General features: G+C 40.9%; 1 long non-coding RNA gene across 2 annotated transcripts in view; it reads right to left on the bottom strand.

Moving 5' to 3' along the window:
• Positions 1-13,346, bottom strand: part of LOC135181042 (uncharacterized) — a 185,323-nt gene that overhangs the window by 18,088 nt on the left and 153,889 nt on the right. Inside the window, exons 1-2 of one of the 2 annotated variants that reach the window (XR_010304669.1) lie at positions 2,954-3,026; positions 1,777-1,935 (exon numbers count right to left, since the gene is read on the bottom strand). This is a non-coding gene — a long non-coding RNA (uncharacterized LOC135181042). Of the gene's footprint in view, positions 1-1,776; positions 1,936-2,953; positions 3,027-13,346 lie in introns of those variants that run through there. The other variant, XR_010304670.1, reaches the window with a different exon arrangement.

Genomic DNA, 13,346 nt, shown 5'->3' with positions numbered 1-13,346 from the left:
GTTCTCACTGCTCAGGGTGGGAAAAATTAATGTGGAGGAACAGAAAAGTGACCTCTTTGGAAAGTATATCTAAAGCTAGGATGAAAGACATGTCTAGTATGACACACTGTAGTGTGAATGCAGAGTATCCAGATGCTTCTGTTTCATTCCCATCTTGGAAAACATCCAAAATTTACCAGATAATCCCAAGGCTCTTGCTTTGAATGAGTTTTGAGCTGTCTATGTCTCTGGCAAGTTAATCACATCTCCAAAGCACTGCAGGCCAAGATCTTTAGACTGTTTTCCTTTCTGAATCAGTCTTTTACTGCCAGCACTATGAGCAAAGAAATAATGAAAAGGCGACACTGGGATAGAAGATTCATTATTACTAAATCACTCGCCCAGCTCCACCAAGGAAAGACAGGGAGAGAAAATTCTGAGGAAAAAAGTATCTCATGATAGGATGTGCATCTCCTCCTCACTTTGCTCATACCAAAGCTCCCCACAGAAATCAAATCCCAGTCTTGTTAATTTTAGAAATATTGACCAGCATCTATCACAGAGCCTTGCCATTGTCTCTCAGATGTGAAAGGATCTACATATTGTAAGTGGCAACAAAGCACCTATGCTCTTGGTGCTTAATGAAAGAATCAAGTATCACAGAATAAAGAGGAAAAAAATCGTAGAAGAAACACAAACAAATAAATAAAAAAACCCCAACCAATCAAACACCTATAACAGATTTCCAATTTGCAGAGTGGATTGTTAGAAAAACATGACACATTCAGCTGCAATTAGGTGGCTGGTAAAGATAGACATGTGCATAGCATAGTATTGCTAGCTTCTCATCCTGTCACCTCTCCCTAAAGCAGAGGGACAGATTTGATGACTTCTGATTTCTGTGATTGTACCATACCATCTTGCAACTTTCCACCTAAAGCACTTATCAGTGTGAAATGAAAGAGAAGAAGAGAGAATGTTTCACACAGGAAGTGGAGTTAATAGGGTGACACCTAACCTGGCTCAGCTGAAAGTATATTGCACTGACATTTTAAATGCTCATAGTCCTCAGAGCAAATTATTTAACTTTCTTTACCTTCTAGGATCTCTTTTGGTGATCTGAGGCATGGGAGGTGGAAACACAATTTTTTCTCCAAACAGTCAGACAGGGTAATGCTGTTCTTGCTTCCTCCAGTGGGCAGTAAAAGGTCTTGTCCTCAAATTTTATCATAAACTCTTCAGTGAGAAGGAAAAGCAAGTTTGTTCATACTGACTATTGCACAATATTTTCCTACTCCCTTATGAGGCCCTGAAAACAATGTCAGTAGAAGGTACACAAGCTAATACCATTCATATGCCCTTCAAGCTTATCACTGTGCACATGAATCTGTATCATTAAGGCTTCACAGGCTTTGTAGTTTTCATGATAAGTGAATGTGTACTTGAATTAGTGACTGATATATGTGCTGTTCACATAACTTTTGGCACAGTTGGATCAGTACAACATTATACCTGCTGCAGTGGTAGAAGTGTCAATAAATGAATGTACTCTTCTGAAACTGCCCAACCATCAGCAACTTTTTATGACTTTAAATATATTTTTGACTGTATCAGAACCATGTATCACTCTCTTCCCCAAAAATTCTCAAGCTCGTTTTTTTCAGATTGGTTTCCCAAGAGAATTTACTCCGTTTCTGCAGAACAAACTGGCAGCGAAGGCTAAAACTGCTCCCAACCCAGAGGACTCTATTCCAGTCCAAGCCTATTTAGGAAGGGAACAGCAATGACTTCACTCACCCTTATTGCAATGTTTCCAGTAAAGACAGGCGTTGTTCTTCTCATGTGAGCTCAGCATGTCATTCTTAATGAGATCCCGACTGAAATTTTACATCAGTTATTGAAAGAAGTACTTTTTCTTTAAATGCTCTTTCTAGCTCATAAGATTCTGCTGAATCACTGTAAAATACAAAAATAAATAAATAAAAAAACTGGTGAGCTGTCCAGATGAATACTGAACAACATTAGATCATCACAAGCCGTGCTAAAACCAAATGCAAATATCTAATTATTAGCCAGCAGATCCAAAACACTGCCAAATAGTTCTTGGTCACTCTGTTTACACAATGACAGATTCTCATGTTAGTCATATCCTTCTGAACAAATGTTTTGGATGAATTTTTAAATCAATGTCCACAAGGAAATAGGAGAAGGCAGCCAAACTCTGTTGAATGCCTGCCACTGACAAAGGTTAAGTATTTACAGTCACTCTCCGCCTAACTATTCTAAAGAAACATTAAGGAGTGAAAAACAGAAGGCAAGGATGTTCTGTACTTTTGGCAACAATGATGCAAGGGCAACAGAAGCGGCTCCAAATTAGCCAGTTACTGGGCCAGATCCTGTCCCCATTAACGTCAATGAGTAAAACTCCCTTTTGGTCTAAAGGGACCAGGATGGGGCAATTGGTCCTTCAATTGACTAAGGAAAAAATAGCCAGATTTTGTCTCTTTTTTTTTTTTTTTTACTTCCTCTTGTTCATGAAGACTTCCGTTGGGACTGAACACAACTGAGTCATCATGTAAGCATAGGCCCTAACTGGACTGTTAGGAAGGCAAATACATGTTGCATCCACTTAATTTCCCTGAAAATTGATACCCATTTACCCCACTTCTTTTTGAGGCATTCATAGTACTTAAGTCAATTATGTTCCAATTAGTTTCACTCACAAAATCAGCCAAATTACAATAATGGAAAAAATTGGTTTAGGTGAAAAGATTTAGAGATAGAATAAAACTTAAACCTAGAGGAAGTTTGCTATTGCAGTCTTCTAGTCACTTAACTCCATGGCCATATATTTTGGGATGACTGCCCTAACATGACCCCTCACAAAGACCTTGTACAAATGTTAAGACAGATAGATATACATTCAATGACCCAGTTTCTAGGTCCTGGTATCTCTATAGCATGTGAAATATACCTGCAGATACTCAAAGGAATGCAGAATCATGGACAACTCTATGTAGGCAGACAAGAAACAGAGGCCATGTCCCTCCTCATGCCAGCCAAATGACAGTTATTCTGCCTTTTGATCTCCTTTTCACCCTGCAAGTAAGTAAAGAGACAGATGGATACAAAGATGTATTTCACCATCTCTTGTCTTTCAGCACTAGAATATTCAAGAGTAATATATTTTTGCATTTTTGGGGCTGGTTTTTTTTTTCATGTTAAAAATAAATCCAAAGACAAACAATGTTTCTGTAGATATTGGAAATGTAAATGCATAGTAGAGGAGGCATACATACTTCAAATCTAGATCATTACCTGCCTTCTGCCTTTCATGTTCTATTTTTGTGACCCCTTAATAAATAAAGGTTGAATCATAGAATCATAGAATCAATTAGGTTGGAAGAGACCTCCAAGATCATCCAGTCCAACCTATCACTCACCCCTGTGCAATCAACTAGACCACAGCACTATGTGCCTCATCAAAAAAACTTGGGAGTTCCTGGTGGACAAGAATCTGGACATGAGCCAGCAGTGCACACTTGCCGCCCAAAAAGCCAGATGCATCCTAGGCTACATCAAAAGAAAGCATGGTCAGCTGATTGAGAGAGGTGATTCTGCCACTTTGCTCTGCTAAGACCTCACCTGTCTAGTACTGTGTCTAGTTCTGGAGCCTTCAACACAGGAAGAATGTGGACCTGATGGAACGGGTCCAGAGGAGGGCCACAAAAATGGTTAGGGGGCTGTAAAAACCTCTGCTATTAAGACAGGCTGAGGGAGTTGGGGTTATTCAGCCTGGAGAAGGCTCTGGGGAGACCTAAGAGCAGCATTCCAGTACCTGAAGGTGGCCTATAAGAAGGCTGAAGAGGGACTGCTTACACAGTGGTAGGATGTGGTAGGATGAAAGGGAATGGTTTTAAATTAGAGAAGAGTAGATTTAGGTTGGATGTTAGGAAGAAGTTCTTTACCATGAGGGTAGTGGAACACTAGAACAGGTTGCCCAGGGAGACAGTTGAGACCCCATCCTTGGAGACAACCAAGGTCAGCCTCAGCAGAGCTCTGGGTAACCTGATCTAATGAAGAATGGCCTTGCTCATTGCAGGGAGTTTGGACTACTGAACCAAAGCCATTCTGTGATTGTATGATTTGTGCATAAACTGAAAGTATAAATCCTGTCCCTGAAGTCAGATAGTGCTTGCAGAAAGAAAAACTGCTTTCACAAATCTCTGATTTGCAGTTCTTAGAGGAAGTGTCACTGAGAACACCAAGAAGGTCAAAGATGAATTTAAATTACTTTAGTCTTTTTAAGTATTCAAAGATTATTTGATTTCTACAGACTAGCATATGCTCCAGTTCCAACTGCAGTAAGTGGGAAAACATGTGAACAGCAGTGAAAAACATATAGGTCTTTATGCAGTGGCAGGCAGTACACCTATGAATGAGCTCATACTCACAAACTTTTCATGTCCAGGCCACATAATGACATAAAGTCATTTTCATTCCAGGAATGTCCATATAAATATTTGGTGGATGGCAAAATGTGTGCAGTCTTCGGAGGCAGAAGCTTCTTTCAATCAGCTAGACCTCTCAAAATCAATCTCTTGTTCCATGAGCTTGAAGTTCATTTTCCCCATGTTTTGGCAGAACTTTGCTCTAGTGAGAAGCAATTACAAGCCATTCTTTGGCTTCTCAGAGCACAAGAACTCATCCAAAATAGAGTGGAAATCTCTGCCTGACCTTGGATTTTTATTTTTACACAATACTTTTAATGTTTCCAGTGGCATACAATGCAATTTCCCTGAAAGCAGAAACAAAGCTGGAAGGAATCTTGTCCAAGATCTTCATTCTTATATCTGGAAACTTTCTTTCATGAAGACTGACATGTGGCAACCAAGACTTTTCCTTATATCCTAGTATAACTAGCCAGGTTATTTCATTCATGGGATTAAATTTAACAAGGTCAAGTGCAGGGTTCTACACTTTGGCCACAACAACCCCAAGCAGCACTACAGCCTGGGGACAGAGAGGCTGGCAGAAAGGGACCTGGGGATACTGGAAGACAGTAGCTGAACATGAGCCAGCAGTGTGTCGAGGTGGCCAGTATCAGGAGCAGTGTGGCCAGTAGGACCAGGGAGGTTATTCTCCCCTCTGTACTCAGCACTGGTCAGGCCACACCTTGAGTACTGTGTCCAGTTAGTTCTGGGCCCCTCAATTCAAGAGAGACTTTGAGATACCGGAATGTGTCCAGAGAAAGCTAACAAAGCTGGTGAGGGGCCTGGAACACAGCCCTGTGAGGAGAGGCTGAGGGAGCTGGGGGTGTGCAGCCTGGAGAAAAAGAGGCTCAGGGGTGACCTCATTGCTGTCTACAACTACCTGAAGGGAGGCTGTAGCCAGGTGGGGGTTGGTCTCTTCTCCCAGGCAACCAGCAATAGAACAAGGGGGACGCAGTCTGAAGTTGTGCCAGGGGAGCTCTAGGCTGGATGTTAGGAGGAAGTTGTTGCCAGAGAGAGTGATTGGCATTGGAATGGGCTGCCCAGGGAGGTGGTGGAGTCACTGTCCCTAGAGGTGTGCAAGAAAAGATGGGATGAGGCACTTAGTGCCATGGTCTAGTTGATTGGACAGGGCTGGGTGCTAGGTTGGACTGGATGATCTTGGAGGTTTCTTCCTGGTTGATGCTATGTTTCTATGATTCTATGATTGCTTTATCACATTTCTGTGACTACTTCACCCAGTAACATCATTCATGAGCACTAGGTTGCACTGATAGGAAGCAAGTTAAGAAGACTTGGTTCAAAGCATTATCCACAGTAAAGGAAGTTTTAATTATGCATCTAGACCAACAGAAACCTATTCTCAGACTGTGTTGCTGATGTCATTCTAACATGAGGGCCCATGTTAGATATGTTCAGATATGTTGAGATAACAACAAAATCTTCTCTTGCTCAGCTAAAGACCACTAACAATCCATAGTTGGTCCACATTGGAGCTAGTTTTCACTGCAAAGAGTTGAGCTGCAGAAATTTGTATCTTAGCCACACAAAGTATTCTGAAAATTAAATTCTTCTCTTGGCACTAAATCTGAGGTGGACTAAATATATATATATGTAATATTGAAATAACATGTTCAGCAGGTTGCCATTAAAAAAAAAAATAGAAAAAAAAGGAACAAAGAACTGGAAGTCTTCCAGAGGAAGATAAAATTTGATGCTTCTCTATATAAATCTAACATTCTTTCATCTTTTATAAATGGAATTTTGCAGGTCATTAGTCCCTTAATGTAGTATAGCTATCGATTGTAGGGATTGTGTGTGTGTGTGTGTGTGTGTGCATCTGTGTGGAAAAAAAAAGTATTAAAATGGTTGAGATAGAGAGAAAATTGACTGCTGCATAGTCACCACTTTTCATAAAGATTTTTACTACACCCTTGGTATTATGGATCTATAATATGCAAATGTGCAGCATCATTAATATGCATTTGCTGCATACACCCTCCTTAACAGAGTATGTTATGGGAATACAAATGGAGAACAATACACTCGACTCAGCTAAGTTTTAATGGCCCATTGTATGAGTGGTCCCTTTCTGGGAGGTACCTTAGCCTTTTGTCTTCAATACTTCCCTTCCTTTATCACACCCATTCTCTTTATTTATTCTTGTTTTCACTGACACTTCCAGAGCTGAATTATTTAAAAGTCAGCATAAAAATTAAATGTGCATAATGTGAAAATCTCCTTCTTGTTACTTTCAGTGGAGGTAGCTGGCACAAGAAGAGAAAACAGAAATCAAAAAGTAAGTTCAGCCAAGAGTCTCCATGGTGGAATGGGATGTGCATCTGCTGGGTAAATGTGTCCTGACATAACTTCAGCTTGTATTTCCTGCTGATGGGAGTTTAGGCATTACCTAACCTAGGTGAATCATCAGAGTACATCCCCTGGCACTCTTCTGTTCTTGTCTTCCTTTCCTGGCTGCTTGTCTAGGAGAAAGAGCCTTATCACACCTTTCCTTCAGCCAGCAAAACCTCAGTGCAGCAGCTCTGCAAGGGCAAGGTCACTTCACCTGGCAACAAGAACAAGACCTGTCTCTAGGAACCTAAAGATGTTGACTCATATATACCAGTGGTTTAAACCTTGACAGTGGATGAAATTACCAGTCCCAAGTTTTTTATCTTCTGATTCTCTGCCACCTTTGGCACCTACACAAGGACAGACCTAACCATGAAGCACTTTAAAATCAACTGACCCTGACTCACTCTAATCCTAAGCTGAGCCTTGAAGCGAAGCCTTTCAGGAGAAAATTCACAAGCAATTCAGAGAGGGACACTACTGGCAGTATGGAAAGCAGTTGTCACCTGAAAAGAAACTACCCATCCTCATTAGTAAGTGCATGCAATTAAATCTAATAATGACCTTGTTGTTCTCTTCAGTGCTCTTTGCCTGCAGGCTGTAAACTTTGTAGATCAAGTGTGCCTCCAACCACTCTATGGGGACAGTCATCTGACAGGGGGTGTGACAAGGACCAGTAAGAAAGGTAATTTTTTCCACTGTCTCAGTTAAATCTATCAAAGAATCGGGTTAAAGTCCTTAATGGTCACTAAGTGTTAAACACACTGCCAGCATTTATATGCTCAAGCATTTAAGGCAAACCTTATATAGATGAAAAATTAAAGACAAACATGCACCCCTATAGTTTCCTTAGAATTAATTATTCAGTGATGGTTGCCAGTGTTATTTTCCTTTACTTGCCAATGACTGATCCAGAGCTTAATCCTTTCAAAATGCAACTGGGAGAAAAATAACACAGCAAGATGCGCTCTGCTGTGCTAATTGGGCTTCCTAATATGGTGTGAGGACATTTGTCGCTCAGCCTGCTTATTCAGTGGTGCATATTCAAGCTGTTTCAGCAGGTCTAGCTACTCTTATGGGAAATTAAGCTGCAATCAGATTCTGCAGTCATCCAGGTCTAGACTGTGATATTGATCACAGAACAGACCCACTGAAGGAATGAGGCTGAAATGGTCTCTTTGTATATGAGCAGAGTTACTTGACAGAAAATGACCTTTTGCAGATGCAAATCTGTTATGAGACATGTTTCATCCTGAAAGCTGTGGAAGTGCTGGGAAGCCATCACATAGGAAAGGTTCCGTTTCTTGTACATTTTATCACATCACCTTTTTCCCAGTCAATCTTGACCATGAATCAGAGTTACACTGAACTTCAGAGTAATGATCAGGATCTCTTTCAGATTTCCAATCATTACTTGCCAAGGGCTTCTATGGTAACTGAGAAACATAGGTTATTGAAGGTCTTTGTGCTTTGAACCAATTTTATTATAACTGGGATATTGACCAGTGAAGTAGGAATGAGGTGACATAATGGAACCATTTTCTTCTCCCAGTTTCAACTGGCTGATGATTAGATGTGAAATGTAATACTAGTAACATTGCAAGTGTCCCAGTCCAGAGATCAGTGGAAGAGGCTATATAATGTGAACTAAGCTCTATTTGTAGAAGAATAAAAATACTGAACATAGAGATATAAATCACAGGTTTAAATTCCAGAGGGCAAGGGATGACAGAGTTACAGCTGATAGTTGTGAACCAGGATACTATTAGCTCACAACTGTTAATTTCCTAACAAAACCAAATAAACATAAACCAGCTGTTAACAAGTATTTCACTCTTAACTGTGCAATATACAGGCATTCGAAGCAAACTGCCACATCTAGTAAGTCTAGAATGCAAAAGGAATACAGTGAGCACTACTATAAATGAAAAGGAAAGGACTCTTAGTGAGGGTAATCATAGCTGTGGCTTTTAAGAAACCTCAGGAAACACAACTGTCCAAATAACATGAGATGCTATCTCACAAACTCGCCTGAGATCACAGCATTCTTCACATAGTATTTTCATTTGTAACAAAGGATGACCAAAGTTCACATACCTGCTTAATAAAACAACCACATGTAAAATAACAAAATCACAGAATCACAGAAAACTTCTGGTTGGAAGGGACCACAAAGATCATCCAGTCCAACCCTCCAGCCAGCACTGAAGGGTCAAGACTAAACCATATCCCTAAGTGCCAGGTCCATACTCTGCTTGAACACCTCCAGGGACAGTGACTCCACCACTGCCCTGAGCAGACCATTCCAATGTTTGATAACTGTCTCTGTGGAGAAATGCTTCCTAATACCAAGTCTGAATCTCCCTTGGAGCAGGTTAAAACCATTTCTTCTAGTCCTGTTGCTTAACACCAAGTGGCTGCCCCCCTCCTTGCTCCAACCTCCCTTTGGATAGCTGTAGAGAGCGATGAGGTCTCCCCTTGGTCTCCTCTCCTCCAGATTGAACACCCCCAGCTCCCTCAGACACTCCTCATAGTGCCCTCTGAAACTATGATTTTTTTTCTGATAAACCCCAGAGAGTTATTGATTCATTTGAAAGAATCCTAAACCTAGAAATATTTGATCCATTACTTCCTTCTCTGGGAAGAAATGTCTGTGCAGAAAGCTCTTGGTTAACTCTTGAGCAAAGAGCTCCGAAGTGACTCCTCTTTTCAGATCCCTGCAAAGCCTGTCAGCAATGATAACCCTTTTGTCTTCATTGCTGGAACTGCTCAAGGAGGCACAGCATACCAGAAAACTTCTTCACAGAAGCCTCATTTAGGTGGGCTAAACAAGGGTTACTGGTGCTAATGTTGGGGTGACCTTCTAGCTTACAACAAAAAGAGTTTGTGTCAGTCCTTCCTAGGACTTTAGAGCCAAAGGTTTTTTTCCCCAAAATTATCAGGGAGTGAATGTTCTATCAGCACCTGTTAGAGAGGAGAAATGGCCTGCACATCTGAGAACTATCAGCACCCATCCTGTGCCTAAGCAAGAGTTTAAAAGTTCATTTAGCTATCATCACACTTTTCAGACTATTAAAAAAAATGAGCAGTATCTAATAGAAAATCTAAGAGAACAAGAAATGCACTGTAATGTCCACCAGAATGTCAGAGTAACCTCTGCATCACACAGCTAATGTGACATTTAGCTGAGAGATATTTCTCTACGTTTAAATAGAAAACTCAAACCCAAAAAAACAAGTCTGAGCTAAAGGAGAGTGGCTCACAGCAAAACCTGAAAATCTCCAGTGCTCCAGGCTAGACCTGACTCACTTTCTTGCTGCAAAATAAACTCAAACCAGCAGTTGGTAAGATAGTCCCAATAGCCATTCAGTCTGCCACCCATAAGAGGATAACAACAGGTCACAGTGTCCCTTGCAAAAGGCAAAACTAACTTCTGCAGTGAAACTTCTGTGTCTCCATGCAGAATTTATGCTCAGAAGATGATGAATGATCTGGTGAAAAAGTGTGCAGAACGAGGCTCAGTCTGTGCCTACTGAACTGTCTTTGAAGCGCTGGTATCTTAACCATTTGCTACAATTAGCACGTCCCTTTTCTCATTAATATTGGACCCAGATAGTTCAGGTCCTGTGTGGATAGTTCATTTGGCACCCTGATGAGATCAGGGGAGGAATGTGAATACTACGGAAGTCACTGTCGTCAAAATAAACTCTTTCTTCAGAATAATAACTACTTTACACTTTTTAAACATGGTCTTTGAGTTTCTTCCTCTCTGACCATGAATATCAGGTGCTGAATTTCTCAATATTCAGAATAAAAAAGTAGGTATGGTATAGTACTCATGAGGACTGAAAAAAGAACAAGAGGTACCCTAGTTCAAACTCAGCCCCAGACTGACTTACTTCCTTATTTCTTTATTTTCACCTGAGATGTTCCTGGTTTTATTTCAATTAAGATGCAAATATACTGAGCCAGAAAAGGATGAAGGCACAAAACTTCATATGGATTACATATATATGGATACTATATTTCCATTCAAGGATCTTTAGGTGCTTTAGAAAAAAAATGTTTAGATCCCAGTGCATCTGAGACTTATCCTCCTCATCTGACAAACAGGGGGGGAAAAGAGAAAGAGAGAGAGGAAAGGGAATGATATAATTTGCTACTGTCAGAAAAGAAGGCTGTATCAGTCTGGGCCAAAACACAGAAATCTCTACCTCTGCTTGTGAGAGATGTTACACTCCAATGGCTCTGGAGGTCATAAACACTTTTCATATTCTAAGCCATACACACATGTATCCATAAAAAAATGTTAAATCAGTTATTGGCTTTTTCAGGAAACCAATGTTTTGACTGCTTTAAACAATTGTTTATTAAAAGGCTTAAAATAAGTTTGTTTTATCAAATTATTTCTTTTTGTAACAGAAACAAAGAGTCTCCTCTCGTTGACAGCCACAACAACCCTCATGCCTTCAAAACAGCCAAGTTGCCCATTTCTATAAACTAGTGAAGTGGCACCTGAATGTCCTTGCTTATTTTTCACACAGACCTGTTAAGCAGTGACTGTACATCTGAGTTTGTAACACCTGCGCTTTCTGTGCGTGATGAAGCCTCTCCTTGATGAGCATCCCTTAACAGAGCTTCTCTGTCAGCAGCTGGAGCCCAATGAGTGCAACACCCTGCTGGAATCACTAGAAAGCAAGAACTTCCAAAGCTGTTTAAAACATTTGTTATGGGATGAAAATCGCTATGCCAAGTGAAATCTTACATGTTGAAAAACTCCAAATCTTAAGAAGTCTGTGTTCAGTCAGCTTGACAGGCCATAAGGACATTTGTCCTGGGGCAAATGGTCACACTGTCAGCACAAGGGAGCCCTGCTCTCCTGAAATTTATCTGAAATACCACAGTGGATGAATCACACTTCTCATAAAAGCGTCCCTGTGTGTACTATTAAGAAAGAAAATGGGACTTGGAGTGAATGTAGCAGATCTTTAACTGGAGTTGAGTAATGTGGCCAAGCCCCAGCAGTGCATGCTACTTTGCCCTTCCACTACTTGTAAACAATATCTTTACTTGCTGCCTTCCAGCCAGTTCACTTCCCTTTCTAATCCCAGGAAGTCACTGCCCACCCTTAAATGCTGAAAGATATATTTTAATCAAGTGGAGGACTGAACAGTAGCATAATTTTACTTGAAGCACACACCAAGCCACACTTTAGAGCTATTTGGGGAAGCAACTAACCGCAGCTTGGCAGCCCCCCCTCTGCAGAGTTCAGCCTGGGTGGTCATTTGAGCCAGGGACAACACAGCCAATTCAGACAGATGGCCACTAAGTCAACCCAGCACATTTGGGGAATTCAGATCTGCCATATCCAGGACATCAAAAAAGAGATGCACACCTTCAACTCCCCTCTTCAGTAGCTCATCTGTGGGGGAAAAAAAAAAAAAGCATGAGGGAAATGCTGTTCAGCTAGAACAGACTGGATTTTTCCCCCAAAATGTGGATGTGTACACATGTGTGCTGACATTTTAAAACTCTGCCCAAAATTGTTTTCATCCAGTATAATTTGGTGAAATCAATATACACTCACAAGAAGCTAAGAACTCCATCTTTCTGTGACTTTGCCATTCCTCATTAGTCCCTCTACTTGCTCTGCTCCTTAGGCTGTTTTTTTCCTGACTTCTCACACATCCAATAGGGTTCTTGATGTGTTTTCTGCTGTCTGATCAGGAGAACATGGGATGCACCACTCCTACACTTCTCAGCAGACATTTCAGAAGATAAAGAAGTGGGAAATTGACCTTTGACCCCTTTAAGGCATAGTGAGACACTCAGAATATTTAATTAAGAGGCCAGTAATAATCACAACCCTCTAATTTAAAAAAAAAAAAAAAAGGGGGGGACTTCAATGCTCAGGGAAGGCAAGGAGTAGAAATGGGGCAGGAAGGAAAAGATTCTGCTTGAAAGAGATATCAAAAGCCAAAAAATGCTTTAGCCAGTAGGAGGAGGGATAAAGTTTACCATTAATATTTTATCAGCTCCAATGCTGTTTTCCCAATCAGACTGGAAATTACAAGCAAACATTTGATTCTTCATCAGGAGAGCACAAAGACAGCAGAAAGCATATTTCACTTAATCTTATTTCTCCCTTCTTCCTCTTTCTCTTACTGTTGTGTGACTGGTATGTTATCTACTGCATCCCTGTCCTCCAAATGATTAGGAGAAAGTTCTTCCCAGAGAGAGTGATCTGCCATTGGAATGGGCTGCCCAGGGAGGTGGTGGCATTGCTGTCCCTGGAGGTGTTCAAAAAAAGACTGGATGAGGCACTTAGTGCCATGGTCTAGTTGATTGGACAGAGCTGGGTGATAGGCTGGTCTGGATGATCTTAGAGGTCTCTTCCAACCTGGTTGATTCTATGATTCTATGTCCATCCACAAAACAGGGGAGAGAAAAGAAACACCTAAAAGATTCAGTTGAACATCAGAACCACTGTCCAACAAAAAGGCAAGGCGATGGAACAAAGTCCCC

This window comes from Pogoniulus pusillus, chromosome 14 (genome assembly GCF_015220805.1).
Source record: "Pogoniulus pusillus isolate bPogPus1 chromosome 14, bPogPus1.pri, whole genome shotgun sequence".
Taxonomy (NCBI): domain Eukaryota; kingdom Metazoa; phylum Chordata; class Aves; order Piciformes; family Lybiidae; genus Pogoniulus; species Pogoniulus pusillus.
This window is presented reverse-complemented; position numbering and strand designations above follow the sequence as displayed.